This window comes from Euprymna scolopes, chromosome 39, assembly GCF_053919585.1.
Source record: "Euprymna scolopes isolate OS-2025 chromosome 39, ASM5391958v1, whole genome shotgun sequence".
Taxonomy (NCBI): domain Eukaryota; kingdom Metazoa; phylum Mollusca; class Cephalopoda; order Sepiida; family Sepiolidae; genus Euprymna; species Euprymna scolopes.
The window spans coordinates 65,047,599-65,072,432 of record NC_136520.1 but is presented as its reverse complement, the minus strand read 5'-3'; positions in this window follow the sequence as shown (position 1 = coordinate 65,072,432).

The window sequence follows — 24,834 nt, the reverse complement described above, 5'->3', positions numbered from 1 at the left end:
TTAAGGGGGCTGTTCATCAGGAATTTGTTTATTTTGGACTTGAAGACATCCAGGTTGTAGTCAGGTGGGAAATAGGCAAACGGAAGAGAATTCCACAGGCGTGCACATCTAAGAAAGAAGCTTTATTCATGTAATCTACCTTTTGATTTAGGCACAGATAAAGAGTGGGGAAAATTACTGACAGTAGTTTCAGATAGACGGGTGTTTTTCGTGAAAGATTGGCCGGTGGGGACCAGAGATTGGAGCTCGGGTACGATGGTTAACGCTTACGGTTATATCATGCTCTAATCTAATGTCAATTTGTGAAAAAGGAAGACATACGAGCGTTACAGGGAGGATTTAAATAATATTAAGTTGCAGGTTATTAAAAATTTTAATCTTGTCTTGTGTATTGAAAGCAGATGGGTTAGACTACACAAATAGAAAGGCGCTGTTTATTCACTTTAATTATTAAAAGCAAAATACTGACTCTCTTTTCTGGCCCCTGTTTACGACATTGCTCCGCCTTACAGTGTAATTTATAATGTTATTTGATTATATACATATGTAATGGATGTACAATACAGTGTTTTGTTACTAATTTTTTAATGTCGCACAAACGAGTTCTTCTCTATCTCTCTAACTCTCTCTCTCTCTCTCTGTCCCTCTCTCTCTGTATATATCTCTATATCTATAAAAGTGAAAGTGTCTGTGTGTGTATATGTGTGTGTACATTTCCCTACACAATAACTCTGTCAGTTTTAAGCCTACAGACTCGAAATTTGATATAACGGGGAACTGAGATTTGTGAAAATCGACGTGATCAGTTTTCAGCCAGAAATTTGGCTATTAAGGGGTCAAAGTTAAACGATTTGACCTTTGAGAACTCTACCAAACTTCTCCTACAATTTTGGGTCTAAACACTTGAAATTTTAGATATAGATTCCTTGGACATGGATATAACTTAATAACTTGCTTGAAGTCCAAAACAATAAATTTTAAGGGGTAATAATAGGGGTCAAATTTTAAAAAAATTTACCTTTTTTTTTTTTTTTGCTCAGCATACACCTCAAAACACCCGGGCAACGCCGGGCACCAATGATATATATATATATATATATATATATATATATATATATATATATATATATATATATATATATATATACAGGTTCCTTCAGTCTTTGACAGACTATGGATACCCACGTAGGGGTGCCTGCGCGTTAACTTTTTTATGGCAAAAGGTGCATAATATTCAACCACACCTCTCATGAGTCGATAGTGTCAAGTGAAGCGTTTGTACACTGTACGACTGGAAAAATATGCTGAGATAAACAATACAGCGCCTATAATTCCGAAATGGTCACCCATCTGGTACTAAATTTCGGTGATCTGACGAGAACCGGTGTATCAACGGATTATGCTGTATAACTAGCAGGGAGACACGACGTTGCCCAGTGTTGAATGATGACCAACGAACGTTCACACACCCATATTTTATTGTCATCGAAATCGGTAAAATCACGTATTTTTCAATCAAATCGATTGATTGCCTGCTCTAGTTGGGAACCCATCGCACTGCCCTGAAAGGAAGCTTCACATGCGACTCCCCCGTAGTGATTTAGTCCACAATACATTGTAATCTACATTTCACAATAGAGAACCGACTGCGGATTTTATATATATATATATATATATATATATATATATATATATATATATATATATATATATATAATGGCTTGAATTTAAGTTTATAATGGAAAAGTCAAGCATCATTGTGCAATTATGCTTTAAACAGAAACATTCATTTCGAACACGCCCCTACTATACAAAAAAACACTATTGATTTTATATGTCACGCCCTCCGGCTTGTGCGGTAATAAAACTTCTCAAATGCACTTGTGATGTTAGGCTGTGTAAGGTGTTAACTTTGGTCATAAACGCCTGTTCTTTCTTTTATCGGATTTTTCGATTATCTATTATCGATACTTATCGAATACATTCCGATACTAAATCTATCTAAGAACATTGCCAAGTAGATGAAATACCTTTGTGTGAAATTTCATAAAAATCGGCCTGACTGTGTTGTGTGTTGGGGTCCTTAGGGAACGAACTAGAAAGACAGACAGGCACAGTTGCTTTCATATAATCGTAGATTGTGTGTATATATATATATATATATATATATATATGTGTGTGTGTGTGTGTGTGTGTGTGTGTGTGTGTGTGTGTGTGTGTGTGTGTGTGTGTATGAATAAAAAATCAATACGGAAAATATATGAATGTTTATATCTTTTCTGTATTTATTTTCTGTGTGTTTGTTACATGATAAGGGCTAACCCCTTTTCATGTAAGTATAAAAATAGAGAGATTTAGTTAAAATGAAAATGAAATAGAATAGACGAAATTCGAACCTCGTAAATTAGGTTTAGAAATAGATTACGAGAGAGAATTATTGCAATGCTTAAACGAGGAATTTAATAATAGTGAAAATGACAACAACAATAGCAGAAATAGTAATAATAATAATAGTAATAATAATATAGGTATATATATGCATATACATATATATACATATACATACACATACATATACCTATCCATAATTGTATGCACACATACAGGTACACACATATCTACATATATTAATTATAATGGCAATAATAATAGTGATAATAATAGTCATAATCACGATAATAATAATAATAATAATAGTAACAATAATATTAAAATAATAATGATGATAATAATAATAGTAACAATAATATTAAAAATAATAATAATGATAATAATAGTAACAATAATATTAAAAATAATAGTAATAATAATAATAGTAACAATAATATTAAAAATAATAATAATAATAGTAACAATAATATTAAAAATAATAATAATAATAATAATAATAATAGTAACAATAATATTAAAAATAATAATAATGATAATAATAGTAACAATAATATTAAAAATAATAGTAATAATAATAATAATAATAATAATAATAATAATAATAATAATAACAACAACAATAGCTATAATAGGAAGAAGGATAAGAATAATAATAGTGATAATAATAATGATAAAATCATAGTAATGGTAGTGGTAATGATAATAACAACAGTACTACTAATAATGATAATAATGATATTGATAACTATTGTGGTGATAATAATAATAATAATAATAATAATAATAATAATAATAATAATAATAATAGTAAACCTAATCCTGTATATCTTGATAGAGGGATACTATAGTATATAGGGTTTGTAAGGGGGAATAGAGGGCACACCCGTGTCTACACCTGTGCATTTGTGTGCCCAATTGTGCGTGCTTAGAAAATTAACTTAAATATATGTCGGAAGTTTAAATGTGTGGAATCTGAAAAAATAAAATTAAATGAAGTAGAAGACCTTACGTAAACGAAAACTAACTTCTAGTGGGGGATACTAAGCCGTTCTTCCACCGTGCATACTCACTCTGCCCCGTGTCCTGTGGGGAAATGCCTTTGGTAGGTTTCTATTTTTTATGAAAAGAGTACTTATTTAGCGGTCCCAAATTTTTATTGAGACCGAAGATGTGGGTGTTAAGTTTATTTTCAAAAATTAAATTAAGATATTATTTATTTTCTAAATTTGTCTATTTTTTTTTTTTTACTTATTGTGTTTGTAGATACATATATTTTTATGCCTCAGCTCCAAAATTTTCCTAAATTTAATTTCTGTGTTGTAGAAATCAGTCAACGTGAGGCTATTATCCAGCTACATTGCGCGGGAAAGACAACCCCAGAGATTGTCAAACTCTTAAAAACCCCAAAATCGACAGTTCGGGATGCGTTAAAACGCTACAAAGAACTTGGGACAACATATAATCGACTCAGATGTGCACGGCCCCGAACTTCTCGTACAGCATCGAAAATTAAGTCCGTTAGGGAACAAATAAGGAGGAAATAGACGAAAAATGCGTCAGAACCATTGTTAAAGAAGATCTCAAGTTGTCTTCCTTGAAGATGACCAGCAGCCAACAACTGACAACATTGCAGAAACAAAAGAGGTTGAAAAGAGCCAAGATTCTCTTGAATCGAATGAAGGATGGCACGGACGCTGGTGAAATCATCTTTTCTGACAAGAAAATGTTCACTGTCGAGGCCAAATTCATCTCGCAGAACGAGAGAATGTTTGTAAAGAGCACGAATAGCATTCCCTATTGGTGAAACCTGTTTTCCGTCGTCAAACACTAGCCTCGGTAATGGTTTGGACTGTCATCTCTGAGAGTTGGTTATCACTTCTCATTTTCGTTAAAGAAGACGCAAAAACTGACACAAACTCGCACATCGATGATATTTTGACTCCTGCAAATGTCGTAATACAGAAGCATTTCAAGGATAGGCCCTTTCACATTTCAACAGGATGGCTTGCTCTCTCACACTGCAAACAAAACGCAGGGTTGGTGTGAGAGTCACTTTCCTCCACTTTCATCTCCAGATTTAAACACTCTGGACTTTTGTGTCTGGTCAATCTTGGTTTGTTTTTGTTTGGTTGTGTTTGTTTTACGGCATATCAACCCTTTTCGGGTTATTTAATGGCAAATCCAAAGATTTTGACGAAAATTATTTTTAATAGAATATATTTGTGGTTTTCACATCGGTTTCTATTTAACCCATAGTTGGGACCATAACAGGTACTACCACTCCGGGTCAGAGTGGACCTGGGAGCAATGGTAATTAAAGGGTGGCTCCACACTCCCCAAAGCCCACAAGCTGGGGCCTCACCACTGGATATAGTTTAAGGTCATATCCAGGACCCTCATTGAGGGACTTTTACCCTCTGCAGGGGGGGGGGCAGTCGGCGTATTCTGATGCCCCACCGGTCAATCTTGGAGAAGAAAACCTGCGCTACAGCTCATGATTTTTTTTTTTTTTTTTTTTTTAATTCAAATTTTCACCCCAAACAAGGCACAGTGCCACTTTGAAGCAGGGGGCTACTATTAGGGAATTAATTAGCGGGGTCATTTTGAGGGGAGAAGAGTAGAAAGATGTTTGTTAACATTACACTTGAACTTCTGCATATCATTGCAGTTGGGAAAGCAGAATCCCGGAAGGGAGTTCCAAAGACCCGCAGTTCTGGGGAAGAAACTATTGGAGTAAAAGGCTTTCTTGCACCTAGGGATCTCTACTGTAAAGGGATGAGACTTAGTAGCTTGTCGGGTTTGTCGGGGGTAGTTACGTCGGGGAGGTACAAGTATTTGCAGTTCGTCAGAGCATTCACCATTAAAGTATTTGTAGAACAGGCAGAGGGATGCAACATCTCGTCGATGGGACAGAGGTTGAAGCCTAGATGACAGTTCAGGACCTATCAGGTTGGCGACTCTCTTTTGAACCCTGTCCAGGAGCGAGAGACAAGCAGCAGATGCACCAGCCCAGATGTGACAACAGTACTCCATACATGGGCGAATGGTTGCCTTATAGAGGTATAGGATACCCCTGAAGAAGTCCCTTAAATGAGAATGGGCAAAAATTCTCCAAGAAAACCTCAGTTCCGCCGTAACAACCTTCAGGGGAAGACATGAACGAATAATTAAAGCCAAGAGCGGCCATATTGAAAAATAATTCAGTAGAAATATTAAATGGCTTACCACGATATTGTGTTCTGTTTCATCCTTTACTAGTTGTTAAATTAACATTTTTACAAGATCAGGGACATTCTCCTAACCCTGTATATATGTATGTGTGTGTGTGTGTGTGTGTGTGTGTGTGTGTGTGTGTGTGTGCGTGCATATGTAAATCTGTCCATTTTCATCTCTTATTTAAAGGATATTATTTTCCTAGTGGACAATACGTTGTTAAAAATAGCTTTTTTTTTATTGAGCGATGTCTGATGTAACGTATCAATAAGGAGACGGATTGCCGTCTTTCTTTCTCTCTAAATCACCCTCTCGCTTGCTTTGCTTCGTTCTCTTCGTATTTTCACTTCTCCCACTCTCCACTCTTCCTCTCTCGGCGCATGTGCAAAAGGTTTTTGGCCTTCATAATCGATCGACACATGTGCACGTACAACAAACGACACTCTTTTATATTTCTCTAGAGCAGGGCTGATAAAGGTCGGCGAAATATTGTTAAACACACACACACACACACACACACACACACACACACACACACACACACACACACACACACATATATATATATATGAAAATACGCGCGCCTAGACAAACAATGTTTTTATTTTTAAATATGTTTACGTGCATAAAAGATAAAGGTTTTATGCACGTATTAATATTACAATAAATAAATAAAAATTACAAAATAAGAAAAGTGCGTCATGTACAAAAATAAACGGGGAGATAACTCAGCCATTGCTTACGAAGCGAAATTAAATACAAAAAGCAGCGTTTCAAAACTGCTAATATCGTTAATAAAAATAATAACAGCAAGTTTATAAACACACACACATATACATATACATATACATACATATATATATATATATATATATATATATATATATATATATATATGTATGTATGTATATTGGACACACAGACAAAGTTCCTTTTATATAATAGTAAATATAGAGAGTGTGTGTGCATATGTAAATATGTCCACGCTTATCTCTTATTTAAAGGCTATTATATTTTCTAAAAAAAATTAAAATTCAAACAAGAATAAAAAAACGTCACGTAAGAAAAAGGGAGCGAATCAAATTAAATAGGGGAGGTAACTCAGCCATCACGTAAGGAAGTGAGATAAATGCAAAAATCTGTTTTTTTGTATTTATATTTATATATATATATATATATATATATATATATATATATATATATATATTTATATATATATATATATATATATAATTGAATGTACACACACATATATTGTGAGTCGAAGTAGCACTAGAATGCTAATATCCACAGCAGGTAAGTTACATGCAATAAACATATTTTTAGAACAATACCACACACACACACACACACACACACACACACACACACACACACACACACACACACACACAGCCACACATATATAGTCATCCACATACAGAACTGCTTTGCTGTATCACAGCTCATCAGGGCGGCAAGACTAGCATCTACCTCCAGTCTGGTTTAAAACTCGCTCCTAACCGTTACGCTATTCCAAACTCCATTTGTGTCAGTTTGTCTATTACTTCCCAGTATGCTCAACCCAAGATAGAAAAGATTTATAGTCATTTACATACAGTACTGTTTCGCTGTATCACAGCTCATCAGTGCGGCTAGACTAGCAACTACCCCAAGTCAGGTTAAAAACTCGACCGCGTAGGCAACACTCTGCGTTCCTAACCGCTATGTTATTTAGTTACGAATTGACAATGTTCTAACATTGCCCAAATGTCCAAGCTCAAATATGGTCAATCCAAGATAGGAAGTACTGATAGTCATCACCATATAGTACTGTTTCCCTGTATCACAGCTATGTGTGTGTATATTTTTATGAGGAAATATGTTTATTCAATTATATTTCATCTTTAATTTTTGCCAGTCATTTTTATATGTGTAAACATACACGGGAGAGATGCTGTGAGCCTGTGGTTATTTTATTGTTACTTCCATGGCAAGTGCTCGTCTGAGCTCCAATCTCTGGTCTCTCCTCGCCAATCTTTCACGATAAACACCCGTCTAGCTGAAACCACTGTCATATAGATATATAAATATATTTATGTTAGATCGTAAACACGGTCAAACATCTAAAACATATGTAACCGAACAAATAAAACGGTAATAAAAATACACACACACACACACACACACACACACACACACACATATATATATATATATATATATATATATATATATATATATATATATAAATTATTACTGTTATTAGTTGTATTTTTTATGTTTTGTTTACGGAAAGTTTAGATGAATTAATCATCGGTTGAAGAGAGCTCGATTCAGGTATCTAAAACGGTTCCTAATTATCAGGTTTAAAACCGACGGTACCGAATGCTTATCATCTCAACTTTCTGTAAATAAAACATAAATAGTTATTACTATGTATATATATATACACACATATATATATATATATATATATATATATATATATATATATATATATATATATATGGTGATTGTCACTTCTTGACAGAAGACCATCTTTCCCTTGCTTTATTATTGATTACTCATTCATTTTCATGTATTTCTGAAATATCTCGAAATAAAGACGAAACGTTGATGAACACATAATACGGTTTGTTCCTTTTTATTTCTCTATTTTGTCGGAATACTATTTCCATTATTTTCATCATATATATATATATATATATATATATATATATATATATATATATATATATATATATATATATATATATATATATATATATATATATATATAAATTACAATACGTTTACCAAGATAATCAAAATGGTAAACTTAAAATATATTATAAATATTAAAGAGTTAATATTTACAAGTAAAGTAATCTCAACGTGATGTAAAAGCTCAATAAAACCGAAAAGGAAATAGAGCTTATAATATGAACAAATGATTAATAAAACATGTTAAAAACATCTTGAAAAAGAGTTAAAAACATATCTAATTTTAAAAAGGAAGCACAAGATAAGTGGATAGTCCTTAATCCACGGAGTTTAGAAGAAATACTCTCCTTCTCATCAGAGGGCAGGAATTAGCAAAATGCGAGATAGGATTTTGCATGTAAAGGTATTTAATGAAACCACAAGTAAGTCACAGATCTTACTTGGTTAAAAAAAGGGTGAGGTAAGGGGAATAGGAGGTAAAAGAAAAAATGATAAAAAGATTTCACATGAATCGATAGTCCGGTGAAGGGTAAAAATCCAAGAATGGTAAAATCCAAACACGGTCGAATTAAAAACTTCCAATCCAACAGGTAAGTTCCAAAGGAATCGCGTAACTGGAAGATGGTCCAAAATGATCCAAAAGGCGGAATTCCTTGGAAAAAATCACAAATGGAATGAGTTCAAAATCATTAAAAGAAAAGCTCAAATGTGCACAGAAAAAAGCACTGAAGAGAATATTTAAAACACGTCTGCCAAGGCCGGAAGAATCAAGTAAAGAATCAAGTGAATTTACTTGATTCTTCCGGCCTTGGCAGACGTGTTTTAAATATTCTCTCCAGTGCTTTTTCTGTGCACATTTGAACTTTTCTTATCTGATTCGTGGCATAAAAACAATCACTTAATTATCGTATCAATTAGTGAATCTATTTTGCCGTTAAAATAGCAACAATCATTCCACCAAAAGGAAATAAAATGCGTTGGACATTATTAAGAAAATCCGAAAATTTTGCCGGCTTGAACTTAGAAATAAAGTCACTAAAACTCACGGACTACTGTTCTCATCTTGAGTGTGACTTTCACAACATTTCGGTCGATGTAACCTCCGACGTTCTTCAGGTGTATCTTGTCGAACTCGGGAATTTGGGCAGACTCTTGAGCGGGACCCTTTATTTACTTCACGGGGGTAGCATGCTCTTGTTCCGTCAGCCATGACTGGAGAGAGACCCTACGTAATTCGCACATGTATTTTTTTCGGTTGCCCACACTGAGGATTGAACCTTCAACCTTCAGGAGAATATCACGTTTTACAATTGATTTTTCCCAGTACTCTAACCACTGCGCCACGGGTCCTCGCGGACAATTCTAGTATAAATTTTATTAACCTTAAACCTATTTTTATTTCTAGTTGTAAATATCACCATTTATTACTAATTATTACTATATATTAACGTATATCTATCTCTATACTTATTACTTGCATATATTAATGTTTTTTTTTTTACTTATTACTTGTATATATTATCTATTGTATATAATTACTGGTTCCCATATAATACTAAATTCTATACAGATATTAATCAAGGCCGAAGTGCCACTCGAGGATAAAACATAACGGGTTTGTAAGGCAGGAAGTAAGACATCCCTTTGGGGATTAGAGAGCATGGGTTAAACCAGGTAGAATTACATAATTTAATAGGACGGTCCAACAAAGTGTTATTTATATTGAACTTGCGTAATGCCGCAGGAACAAATAAACAGAAAGAAATAGAAAAAAAAACTTGGCATTCTTTAAGTGCAAATAAAATGCTTTTATTTGTGGTTCCTCCAAAACAGCTCATTTCATTATATTATAAAATCAGTTCCCACACACATATGCTTTTTAAAAGTCTCTCTCGTCGCCACCTCACCGTGTCGATATCTAGCGCTTTCTTACCCTCGTATTTACACGTTTATCTTTATCGGTACACAACTTGCTTCTCTCCTCGACAACGTGGTGTGTTTTTTCTTCTTTTTTTTAGCAAGCTCGCGCACACTTACTAATTTGTATACGTATTTTAACGGATGCTACTAATATTTTCGCTAGCCAGCTATCCTTCAGCTGCCGCTGATTTTCTTGCATGCGCACATACGCGCTCTGTTACATACGTTATTTTCCAAAAAAATCTTTACAAGAATTTTCATTAAACCTGCCTGAAGCAAATAATGAAAACAAGAAAAAAAAAAGATAAAAAAGTCACGCAATAAAATATGAATAATTAAATTCAAACAGATATGTCTCAGTCGGGTTATTAAATAGGATGGTCCAAAAAGTAGAAAAAAAAAACTCGGCATTCTTTAAGTGTAAATAAAATGCTTTTATTCGTATCTTTTTCAAAACAACGCCCTTCATTATATTTCCAAAATCGGTCTGCACACACATGTGCTTTTTAAAGGTCTCTGTCGCCGCCACCTCACGGTAGCGTTAGCTAGTGCTTTCTTGCCCTCGTATTTACACGTATATCTTCCTCAGTACACAACGTGCTTCTCTCCTCGTCAACATGGTGTACTTTTTCTTCTTTTTCTTGTGACGCAAGCTCGCACGCACTTGCTGATTTGTGTACATGCTGTAACGGCTGCTGCTAATATTTTCGATAGCCATCTATCCTTGTGCTGCTGCTGATTTTCTCGCAAGCGCACACACGCACTCTGTTACATACCTTCCTTTCCAAAAAATATTTACAAGAATTTTCATTAAACCTGTCTGAGGTAATAAAATAAGAAAAGAAACCCCACAAGTTTAACCAATAAAACATGAATAATTAAAGGCAAACAAAAATGTCGGCATTTCTATTTTATACTTTTTTAGTCAGTAATTCCTTTATTTCTTTATTCTTTCTTTTTTCATTTGTGAAATTAAAGGAAATCCTTTGTATTTTTCTACACATGTTTTAAGACATTAAACGGGGGAAACTCATCTAACTGTTTAAATAGCAAAAATGTGTTGTTTTTTTTGTGTTTTTGTTTTTTAAAAGAGAGTCTCCAACCTGATAGGTCCTGAACTGTCATCTAAGCTTCAGCCTCTGTTCCACCGACGAAATTTTGCCTCCTTATGCCTGTTTTACAAGTATTTTTATGGTGAATGCTCTGACGAGCTGCAATCACTTGTGCCCCCTTGACGTAAATACCCCCGACAAACCCGACAAACCCGACAAACAGCTAAATCCCACTCCTACACAGTAGAGATCTCTAGATGTAAGAGAGCTTTCTAATCCAGTTGTTTCTTCCGCAGAACTGCTAGACTTTAGAAATCCCTTCCGGGTCCCTGCTTCTTCACCTGTACTGACATGCAGAAGTTCAAGTGTAACGTGAACCGATATCTTGCTGCCCAACTCCCTACATAGTACTCCAATAGCTCATCTCCCTGATAATAGCCCCCTACACCAAAGTGGCAATGTGAAAATGTAATAATAAAAAAAAGAAAATAAGAAAAGAAAACTAAAAAAATCCACGCAATAAAACAAACAATTACTTTTTTTATTTTCTTACATCAACCCCAGATTCCCTCTATCCATCTTATTAGTCATAACATATGTATTTGAATAGGATTCCATTTGTATGTTTATATGTATACTTGAAAAGTGTTTATTTTTATATGTATCAAAAAAAAACAAAAAACTTAATGTGATTTACAAAAAAACATGGCTTCTTTTTGCACATATTATACCAATATATTAATAATTCTTTTTGACCAATCAGAATAAAGACAAATGCCCTCTTCAAAAAAAAAAAACAGAAAAAAAAACAATTATTTTATTGGTTTATTTTTATTTGTTCATTTATTTGTTTACTTTTATTTTTATTTATTTATTTTTCTTTCCTTTTCTCAAGTCAAACCAAAATTGAATCGGAAACGATTTTTCCATTATATCAAAAAAGGGTGTGTTTTAAATCTTTTTTTTTTACTCCTGATAGGGGTAGTTATTTGATTGGGTGCCCACATCACCAAAATTTGGCACAAGGCCGAGAAAGTGGGGATCTAAACAGGCTCCCCTAAAGGTGGCGTACTCCTGCAATTGCAAAAATTGCCTGAGTAACCCTGTCGCCATTCCTCGGTCGGTGCGTCTAAGGCGACAAGCAATAAACTTGCCCCACCAGAAAGCCCGGTTGCGAGACCTGGGAGGGTGGACCTCGTGGGTATTACCCAGGCAGTGCACCTCTGTCCGACAGGTGCTGAGCCGGTTCTCGGATCCTCACTTGTTGGGCTGAGTATCAAGAATGGATCCTTGATGTGTACTACTACCCTGTCCCCTGCAGCTGAAGCCGCTAAGAGACACATCCCCCAACAGGAGTGATGGTGGGTATGAGACCAATGATTTTCACGATCGTTAGTATAGCAACAAGTTATGGTGAGCAACCAATGAAAAGCTTCTAAAGTTACTATAAGAATTGTAGAATTTTGGATTCAATCAGTTCGCTGCCATCTTTGCTACTAGCAATTACACTCAGGATCTGATCTGAACTACACTGCTTCTTCGCCGACCATCTTTGTTACTGGAAATTACACTCAGGATCGTACTACACTGCTTCTTCATCGCCATCTCTGTTCAACATAATGTCTCGACACTTAACAACAATAATATCTCTTTTTGTTCGTTTGATAGATTTTTGCGCCAACTGCCCAAATAACTTTCTATTGGTTAAAACTTTTTCTAGTCTTATGACTCATTTGTTTCTTTTAACGAGATTTTGCTAATATTTTCGTTAACCAGCTATCCTTCGACTGCTGCTGATTTTCTCATACGCCTATACGCGCTCTGTTACACTTGAAAACGGCCATGTTGTAGTCGTCTGTGAAGCAACTCCACTGTAAAGAATTCCACAGGAAGGTAATTTTATGAAAGAAATTTGTCTATGAAAGTTCTATTTAGGTTTTTGTACACGAAGAAAGAAATATATTTACAATGGTCGTAGCCAGACGAGACTTTTCTAGATTTGTTTCAAATTTTATTGTTGGTGGAGTGTTTCTTCCTATCGATATCGCATTGTGGGATTGTATATAACGAGATGTATATACGTTCGTTCAGGCACGTCTAGTCTATATAAATATACGTGTGTATGAAACCGATGCTCGTGCATCGTCTATTGTTCATACATATTCGTTGTGTGTGTGGGCGTGTTTATACATATACAAACAGAGTTCACGTAACGTGAACAAGGTAACAATCATTGATTCGGAACGGGTTCAACAAACATGATAAACACACAATGACCGTTGTGGCTCCCTTCGTCTCTTGGACACTGCAAGAAAACATTTCCCCGTGAAGCAATAACAACTTCTTTTTGGTACCCGGACAAAAGAAGGGTGAACCTATAAATTCACCCTTGTCCGTCCGTTCGTTCATCTGTCCGCAATTTTCTCAATAACTAGGCCTTGGAATTTTTTGAAATTTTGCACAAACATTAAGCATGATATGAGTAAAAAAGTAACAGAACCGATTTCCCGGGAAAACTCTTGCCCCCCCCGGGTGCCTTTCGAGTTAAAATGGCTAAAATTGATATTTTTCTGCTATTTAAAAAAATCGATGCCTTGGATTTTTATAAAGGTTTATGAAAATTGTAACTACTAACTGATTTCTATATAATTTTGTTTGTCTATACTTTGCGGTAACTCTTGACTGTGCCCCAGGGGCTCTTTTAGGGCTAATAAAACACTCCATTTTGGGGGACTATTTTATCATATTTGCCCCAAATTTTCTGTGTATGTCTATTTAGCAGTTTTGCATGGTGCTGAACTCAAATTTACATATGCAAAGGCCTTGAAGACTTTTGGGATTAAATGGGGGGACAAATGATAGACTTAATCATTTCTTTTTTTTTTTGCATGTTGCAGTACTCAAATTTACACATGTTACGGCCTAAAACTGTACTGTTTGTTACTTTTCCCCAGGATTTGACGTCCCTTGTGCACTTTTGGGGCTAAATATGGGGGAAAGAGCAAATGCTGAATTTCTTTATGCTTCGTTCACTGTGTACTCACGGGAGACCATGTATGCTTCACTTATTGATTTTCTTCGTTTATGTTTTCTTCTTATTTTCACAGATGTTTCCCTTAGGGATTAACAACGCTGTATCTTCTTTTAGTTCTTATATCGTCTCTTGCGCGGGGGTTCCTCGTTCTGGACACCTACCTTGTATCTCTATAATATCAGTATAAAAACTACTTTTCCTTTGTTGCCAGGTCAATTCCATTGTTTATTGTTTATACTATTGAATTCCAACATCTACTTTGTTACATAAATTTCCTGTAATATTTTATTCCTAAATCTGTAAAAATTCTTCCGTTAGATTTTGAACATAATTTCTTTAGATAAACATTTATTTCCTTCAAAACATTCTCTCTGTATATCTTTCTCTACATAACAGTCAACAAATACATAATAATAATAATCGTTCACACCTTTCGCATTGCCTGTCACAACATAACACGGATACTACGCCGTGATCACAGCTAAATCCCCCTACATAACAGATGTACGCAAATACATACATACGCATAAACATACACTTGCAGACACACATAAACGAATGCAAATATACACATAGCGGTTCAAGCTTATCATATAGATATTTACATCCGTGTCTATCCGTCGAAATATTTGTATAAGTATCGAGAAAATTGTTCGAAAAGAAACAACAAGCCAGGTATGTTTATTTACTTCTAACATGACTCATTCGATCTAGGTAAATAAATTCACCAAATCAAATAGAGGAACATATAAAGCGAATATCTTTTTATAATTTGTCAAGCAATAACACGCCAACGTATATATATATTATTCTGCCGAAATGAAATGGAAAACAATATTAACATTTGTATACATAGAATATTACAAACACAAATATATATATATATATATATATATATATATATATATATATATATGCTTACATGAGTAAACATATATATATATATATTTACACAGTGATCACCACTTATCAAGGCCCGGAAGCCACTCAGGGACAAGGGTTATTGCAAGTACATTACGTTAGTGTGGAGATTTGATGAAGTCTTTACTTAAGGGGGCGGTTCATTAGGAATTTGTTAACATTAAACTTGAGGACATCCAAGTTGTAGTCCGGAGGGAAGCAGGCAGACGGAACAGAGTTCCACAGGCGTGCAGTTCTAAGAAAGAAGCTTTGTTCATGGAATCCGCGTTTTGATTTAGGCACAGATATAGAGTGGGGGAAATTTTTCACGGTGGATTCAGCTAGACGGGTGTTTTTCGTGAAAGATTGGTGAGGGGGGGACCAGGGATTGGAGTTCAGACGAGCACCTGCCATGAAAATAACGATAAAACAAGGATAGGTTCGCAACGTCTCTTCTGTGGGAGAGGGGTTGCAGGGTAGAGAAATATATATATATTTATATATATATATTTATATATATATATATATATATATATATATATATATATATATATATATATGTACAAGTCTATTGATATATATATATCGATGCCTCCGTTCAATCTAAAAAGAAATTAGAAACTCCTAGCATGGAATTATGAGGCAAGCAAGGCTCCAAATCTCGTGAATCAGCACTGCTTGAGGACAGTGGACAGGAGAAGCCAAAGATTGACTGTAAACACTGCCGAGACAAGCGGAGAGAACATACAATGCCTGGAATTCTCAAATAATCTCCATTTTAGTAATGACCAGGCTCAATTTAACTTAACTTATATATATATATCAGTGCATATATAAATGTCAATTTACACACACACACACACACACACATATATATATATATATATATATAAAAAATAATACATATATATATGTGTGTGTGTGTATATACATTCATGAACATATCCATATAAATCCTTATGCATATACTTACATATGCATATGCATATTTGCATAAGCTTAAAGAGATCATTCAAGTGGAATATCTGAGTTAGCGAGTAAATGTTTGATACCCGGTAGGATGCACCATTCCCAGCTTGAACAAACTAAAAAGATTAAATATATATATATATATATATGCGTATACATATATATGTATATACATATATATATACATATATATATATATTCTCTTCCTTCAAAACATTCTCTTTATATATATATATATATATATATATATATATATATATATATATATATATATTTCAAATGCGTACCAGTGGTTTCATTGTGTGGAAACGCCTTTAAAATATGTACATATAGTTTTGAAATAAATGTTTGTACTTTTAGCTCTCATATCCGCGTTCGAGCATTTGTTTGATTCTTTTCATCTCATCCTGACACGCTATATATATATATATATATATATATATATATATATATATATATATATATATATATATAGTTCTAAAACAGATCCTTTGTTCGATAAAATGCATGCCCATTGGCTGATAGGAGGTGGCGCGGTGGATACTAGAAAGCTGATTGGCTAACTAGTAATCCTAAACATATATAAAAACAAGAAGCATCCACAAAATTCGCGCATAAGCCTTACGAATCCTACAGTGGATGAAACGCAGAATATTCAGTGTAGCTTACCATATATATTTTATAAATTACTAACTAGCTCTACCTACGTATTGAGCACTTTTGAAGTAAATACTTAAAGTTTACGCATAAGTCTATACTTTCGTATATTAAATTTATATGAGTAAATGAAGTAGTTATATATATATATATATATATATATATATATATATATATATATATATATATATATATATATATATGGGCAGATTTTTTTCTTTTAGCATATTTCCTTAAACAAATAGTCGCTTTTATTTTTTTTCTATTACTGTTATTGAAGTTTTCTAACTTCTTAATAACGGTCTTACGTTCTAGCAGGCACTGGCTGATGTAATTGCTATCTTCGTTGTAAGTCCGAGGACTACCCAATTTTTCTGGATTCATTGTTAGGCATAGATTAATCGTATAGGTTTTCAACAATTTGTATACATAGATAATGTTTTGTTTTTTTGAAGAAGGGACGATAAAAAAATAGAATTAATAGACAAAGACGTCCATTTTATATAATTTAATATATGTATGTGTGTGTGTGTGTGTGTGTGTGTGTGTGTGTGTGTGTGTGTGTGTGTGTGTGTGTGTGTAAAAAGTGAGAATGTGTGTGTGAGGACAATTTTGAAACTATATACTCAACGGATTTTTTATCTACAGACATGAAATTTTATATATAGAGTATTTAGATATGTGATTAAGTTTTTAATCGGATTTTATCTGAAAAAAAGTGTGTCTAAGGAGCCGAAATTAAAAGAAAATTGGTATGTGGGGTAATCGGATTTTGATCTATTTGTCAACTGTTTCATGAATGCGCATGCGTGAATTGCTCACATGGCAGATTTAATATATTAACAATAAGTGCGTTTCAAAACACTTCCTAAAGCTGGCCTAATGGTTATCGTACTTGACACACTATCTTTAGGTTTTAGTTTCCATTTTAGCTCGAGTAATTTTTTTTAATACTCGCATGCACATGTCTCAATTTTTATATGAATTAAAATATAATATTTATGCGTATTTTACGACCGGGAACCACCGAGCGGCCTGCTAGTATATATATATATATATATATATATATATATATATATATATATATATATATATATATTGATATAACAATTAGTGATTGCTTTTGTGCTACTAAGCAGATACTGTTAATAATTTTAAATGTCTACTGAATTAAAGGAATAAATTATAAGATGGTCAACATCATGAATTTTGGAATACAGTTTTTGTCATTTATTCACTATATTTGCTCTACAATTACACTGAGCTTCTTAAATAAGGGTTGATATATATTATAAGAAAATCTATTTCTACAGACATATATATATATATATATATATATATATATATATATATATATATATATATATATATATATACTTTTGCTTATATTGGTACGTGCATATATCTGAGTTATCCGAAAGTGGCCGAAGACTCATTGTTGATGTTGAAATAATAATCTAATCCGAGACTCAATTCACAATTGAAGACCCTCATGTACATATATATATTTATTTTTTTCATTTTGATTATTGGAAAACGGGAACCAAAAAAAAGAACCTTTGTAGACGCGCCATAGCATCGCTGTCCGTCGTTCGTGGTTAGATTTTAAAAAGCATTATCCGCGTTCACTTCGAATGCCAACCAGACGTAACTTCTCTTAGATGTGCCCGGCCATCTTCTTAAATGTCCCAATCTGTGGGTGGATCAGTCACACTCGTTTCAGACAGCCTGTCATTTGGTCCGTCACGCATTCACGGCGTTAAAGTTTTAGATTGAGTGGCTGCATCTGTTGGATGCATTCAAACATATTAAGGACGATGATCTGTGCGCACGTAGGTCTCTTAGACGTAATTTGCATTTTAAAATGGTATCTTCAACGATAAACGCGCTGATTGAGCGAGCGCATTTTTTGAATACGCGTTCTTGTCTTCTTTCTTTGTCGAGAAACTTTTGTAATATTTTTTTTTATACTATTTTTAATATTGCTTTTATGAAAACTCTTTACGTTCTTTGTTCGCTGCCATTTCCATATTCCTTTAAATACGTTTTTTTTTATTATATTTAAAATTTTTCAGTATACTTTGTGATATTTTTTTTACCTTTACGTAATTTGTTGGGCGGACTCCTTGTTCTGTTATTTTCCATGCCAGTTTCTGGCTTCTATAGCTTTGTATGGATTATCTTTTACTTTATATATATATATATATATATATATATATATATATATATATATATATAAACACAAATGCATACATAGGTATACACACACACACATATATATATATATATATAAACACAAATGCATACATAAGTATACATATATTATAAATACATATATATACATATATATATATATATATATACATATATATGTATACATAACATATTAAAAAAGCATTCAGCACCTATATATTGCACAATCACAATGTATATATATATATATATATATATATATATATATATATATATATATATATATATATATATATATTATACAAAAATATAGTTTAATCGTCTCTTTTTTTGCCTGTTCGGTTAAAATTTCGTTATATCAACTAATGAATATGTTTATCTCTTTACTCTTTCGGTATTTTCACTATCTTTTCTCCCTTCTCTACATACCCACACACACATATATACACGGACATATATATATATATATATATATATATATATATATATATATATAAACACATGCATATATATATATATATACATATATATACATATATCTACATATATATATGCATATATATATACACACATGCATATATATATACATATATATACATATATATACATATATATATACATATATACATATATATACATATATATGTACATATATATATACACACACATATATATATATACATATATACATATACATACATATATAAATATATATATATATATGTATATGTATATATATGTGTGTGTTTACGTTTTCCTTCATTTCCTTTATTAAGTTCCCTATTCTCCAGTAGACAGTAAACAAGCTCCGCCGAGAAACGACGCCATTAATACTTTTAAGGTAAAATTAGTTACACGATTACAGACACATAGGCAGATACAGACACACTAACACACACTTATATACACAAACACATTAAAGAGAGAAACTCACATATACATACGTATATATATGTATGTGTGTGTGTGTGTGTGTGTGTGTGTGTGTGTGTGTGTGTGTGTGTGTGTGTGTGTGTGTGTGTGCATCTAAAAGACGGGGAAATGGAGAGCGAAACGGATAGTTTAGTGCTTTTAACGGTCTGCGCGTATTTTGGTGACATGGGTTTTGCCGACTTTTATGTTTTGTGCATTTTGCATCTTCTTTAAAAAATCTATATTTCCTTTGTACATAGCCAAACACATCTATAAACTCTCTCTCTCTCTCTCTCTCTCTCTCTCTCTCTCTCTCTCTCTGTATATATATATATATATATATATATATATGTAAAAGTGAACGTGTCTGTGTATCTGTGTGTCTGTGTACATTTCACTACGCAATAACTGTCAATTTTTAGTTTAAAGACTCGAAATTTGATATACAGGTTACTGAGATTTGGGAAAATCGATGTGATCGGTTTTTGGCCAGAAATTTGGCGATTAAGGGGTCATAGTACAACGATTTGACCTTTGAGAACTCTACCAAACTCCTCCAACAATGTTGGGTCTACGCACTTGAAATTTTAGATATAGGTTCCTTGGACATGGATCTAACTTAATAACTTGATTTGAGTCCAAAACAATAAATTTTAAGTTAAAAAATTTTTTAATTTTAAGTTTAAAAAACTATTGACCTCTGCGGTCTTTTCCAAATTACTCAGACAATTTCCGGTCTAAATATTTGAAATTTTACATATAGGGTATTCAGAGATAGGACAAGCTATTTCATCAGTTTGGGTCGAAAATATTTAGTTACCAATATATAAATGTATATATGTATGTCTGTTTGCATGTCTGCCTTAAACTTTAAATAGAGGCGACGGATTTTACCAAGATCAGTATCGTTTTAAAGTTCGAGGTTTCATCCGACAAATATCAAAAATTAGCCAAAAACATTAATATCTTCCCCTTCAACTAGACACTTTTCAATAGGGGGGGGTCACTTTTTTCGCCGATATTTTTTTAAAGGTATCCTCTCCTTTAGATTGTCTAGCCTTAATTTTAAAAAATGTCGATTCCGGTTTGGCGGTGGTCGTAACAGAATAAACGTTAGGTTTTACCCTGTTCTTTCCCTCCTTTGCGGTACGGGTTCGAGCCTCACTTCCTACTATCGCTTTTTTTTATTTTTGCTCAACAAACACATCCAAACACCCGAGCAACGCCGGGCTGAAATGCTAGTATATCTATAAAAGTGAACGAGTCTGTGTGTGTGTGTGTGTGTCTGTCTGTGTGTCTGTCTGTGTGTCTGTGTACATTTTCCTTCGCAATAACTCTGTAGGTCTACAGACTCGAAATTTGATATACTGGGTACTGAGATTTGGGAAAATCTATGTGATTGGTTTTAGGCCAGAAATTTCGCTGTTAAGGGGTCAAAGTTCAACGATTTGACCTTTGAGAACTCTACCAAACTCCTCCGACAATTTTGAGTCTACACACTTGAAATTTTAGATATAGATTTTTTGGACATGGATCTAACAAAGTAACTTGATTTGAGCCAAAACAATAAATGTGAAGGGGTCATAATAGGGGTCAATATTATAAAAATTGACCGCTTTTTTTTTCTTTTTTTTTTTGGCTCAACATACATCTTCAAATACTCGGGCAACGCCGCGCACCCATGCTAGTATATCTATAAAAGTGAACATGTCTGTGTATCTGTCTGTCTGTGTATCTGTGTGTCTCTGTGTGTAGATTTCCCTACGCAATAACTGTCAATTTTCAGTCTATAGACTCGAAATTTGATATACATGGTACTGAGATTTGAGAAAATCGATGTGATTGGTTTTCGGACAGAAATTTGGCGATTAAGGGGTCAAAGTTCAACGATTTAACCTTTGAGAACTCTACCAAACTCCTCCTACACTTTTGGGTCGAAACACGTGAAATTTTACATATAGGTTCCTTGGAGATGGTTCTAACTTAATAACTTGATTTGAGTCCTTAACAATAAATGTGAAGGGATCATAATAGGGGTCATATTTAAAAAAAAATTGACCGTTTTCTTTTATTTATTTATTTTTTTTCTCAGCATACACCTCAAAACACTCGAGCGACGGCTGGCACCCATTGCTAGTATATATATAACTTCTTTTTTAATACCTACAAACAGTACTCTTTCATCCTTTCGGGAATCATCATTGCAGCGTGACACGATTACTGCTTCTCGGGAGATTCGAACCCGGCCCCAACGTCATCTCTGACTGCATTAGCAAGGACCTAACCCCACGGGTAACCTCCACCGCGAAAAATATCGTTGAAATTTAAACATTTATTTTTAAATGTCGTAATATCCGTCCAGATTGATCTTATGATTCTAGCCTATATATATATATATATATATATATATATATATATATATATATATATATATATATATATATATATATGAATAAATGATTAATAAAACATGTTAAAAGACATCTTGAAAAAGAGTTAAAAACATATTTAAAATAGGAAGCACAAGATAAGTGGATAGTCCTTAATCTGCGGAGTTTCGAAGAAATACTCTCCTTCTCATCAGAGGGCAGGAATTAGCAAAATGCAGGATCGGATGTTGCATATAAAAGTATTTAATGAAACTACAAGTAAGTCACAGATCTTACTTGGTTAAAAAAAAGGGTGAGGTAAGGGGAATAGGAGGTAAAAGAAAAATGATAAAAAGATTTCACATGAATGGATAGTCCGGTGAAGGGTAAAAAATCCAAGAATGGTAAAATCCAAAACGGTCGAATTTAAAATTTCCAATCCAATGGGTAAATTCCAAATAGTCCAAAATGATCCAAAAGGCAGAGTTCCTTGCAATAAAGCGCAAATGGAATGCATTCCAAATCATTAAAAGAAAAAAGCACTGGAGAGAATGTTTAAAACACGTCTGTCAAGGCTGGAGGAATCAAGTAAATTAAGGTTTCAATTGTATATATATATATATATATATATATATATATATATATATATATATATATATATATATAGTTGTTATTTATTATATATATATTTTAGGAATGTCAGCAAAATTATGGCTAAGGAATGTTACACATTCCTATATTTTTTATTGTCTTTGAAATCGATGAAATCGATCATTTTTTTGTCATCGAATCGGTGCAGCTGTGCATTTTTCAATCAAATAGATTGATTGCCTACTCTAGTTGAGGACCCATAGCGGTGCAATAGGTTAACATGCTTTCCCGCAACGATTTCATCCACAATACATTGAAGTCTATATTGCACTGTAGAGAATTTACTGTTGATTTTATAAAACTATTTTTCTCTAATCGCTTGAATTAAATTTTAAAATAAAAAAAAGTTGCGTTTTCAATTGTTCTTTAAACAGAAATAGAATGCGCATGCGTCATACTGAAGAACTTACAGTTTAAATGATATGTCAGACTTTACTGTTTGTGGAACGGCTCATCAAGAACTTGTTTACGTTGTACTTGAAGACAATCATATTGTAGTCAGCTGGAAAGCCGGAAAACGGAATACAATTCCACAGGCGTGCAGTTCTAAGAAAGAAGCTTTGTTCATGGAATCTACGTTTAGGTTTAGGCACAGATAAAAAGTGGGGGAATTATTGATAGTGTTTTCAGCCAGACGAGTGTTTCTTGTGAAAGTTTGGCGAGGGCGGGGGGCATAGATTGAAGCTCGGTTAAGCACTTGCCATGAAAATAACGATAAAGCAGAGATAAACTCGCAACATCTGTTCTGTGAGAAAGAGGTTGCAGGGAAGAGAAAAATACATCGCTTACGAGGCTACGAAGTCTATTTTGAACTCTATCAAGGCAGAATGAGTCCTTTCTAGCAGCTCCTGCCCAGATGTAGCAACAGTACTCCATCCTTGGACGTACCTGGCTCTTATATAGATAGAGAATTACATCAGCAGTAAGATATCTACTGGATCGATAGAAGGATCGAACCATTTTTCCAGCGGCCTTGGCAACGGATTTGATGTATGTATTCCATTTAAGATTTAAAACTAGCGAAGAGCGGGACGGCCGGCTTCTCCTGGTCGTAAAATACGCTTAAATATGATATTTTAAGTTGTCCAGATTGCGTATATATTATTATAATGATTTCAAAACTAAAAAAAAAGGTATTTGAGGGCCATCAACTAGAATCGAAACCGAAAGCAAAACTGTATCCAAAGCTGGTGACGTTACCACTGTACGAACGTGACACGCATTTTAACTGATTAAAAAAACTGAGATGAATGTGCAAAATGAATAACGGTTTTTTTTCAAATTTGTACACATTTTTTGACCCTTTAAAACCCATTTTAACTGGCTAAAGACCCATAAAAGAACGCTTCATAAAAAATCCAATCATTTGAGACCCCTGGCGCTGAGATACAGTTTGAAAATCTGGAGACAGACAAACATAGTGTGTCTTATAAATTAGATTTTAAAAAAGACCAAAATTTTCAAGATGCCGAACAGAACCCCGATGTTGGCTATCAAAGGAGCCGATCATAATGCTTAGATCTTTCTTCCGAACCCAACTCTTCCTATAATTGTTTGGTGTAATTTTTCTGGTGGTGTTGGGGCATCTGACAACACCAGGCACGTGATGTTCTTTTACCTATAATGTTGCCATAAAAACTGAGTTTATCTATTTTGTATGTAGAAATAAGTACATGAAACAATATATTGGTTAAACAACACAAAATCTAAGTGTTTTTTTTTTCTTTGTATATAATGTAAATATTAAAGGCTAAGATCAAAGGAGATCGAACACATTTAATAATTCGAAAACAACCAAAGGTTAAATAGGCGCATTATACATTTCCATAATTTAATAGTAGTAGTAGTAGTAGTAGTTCGCATTTGATCTGATTGGACCATGGATAGA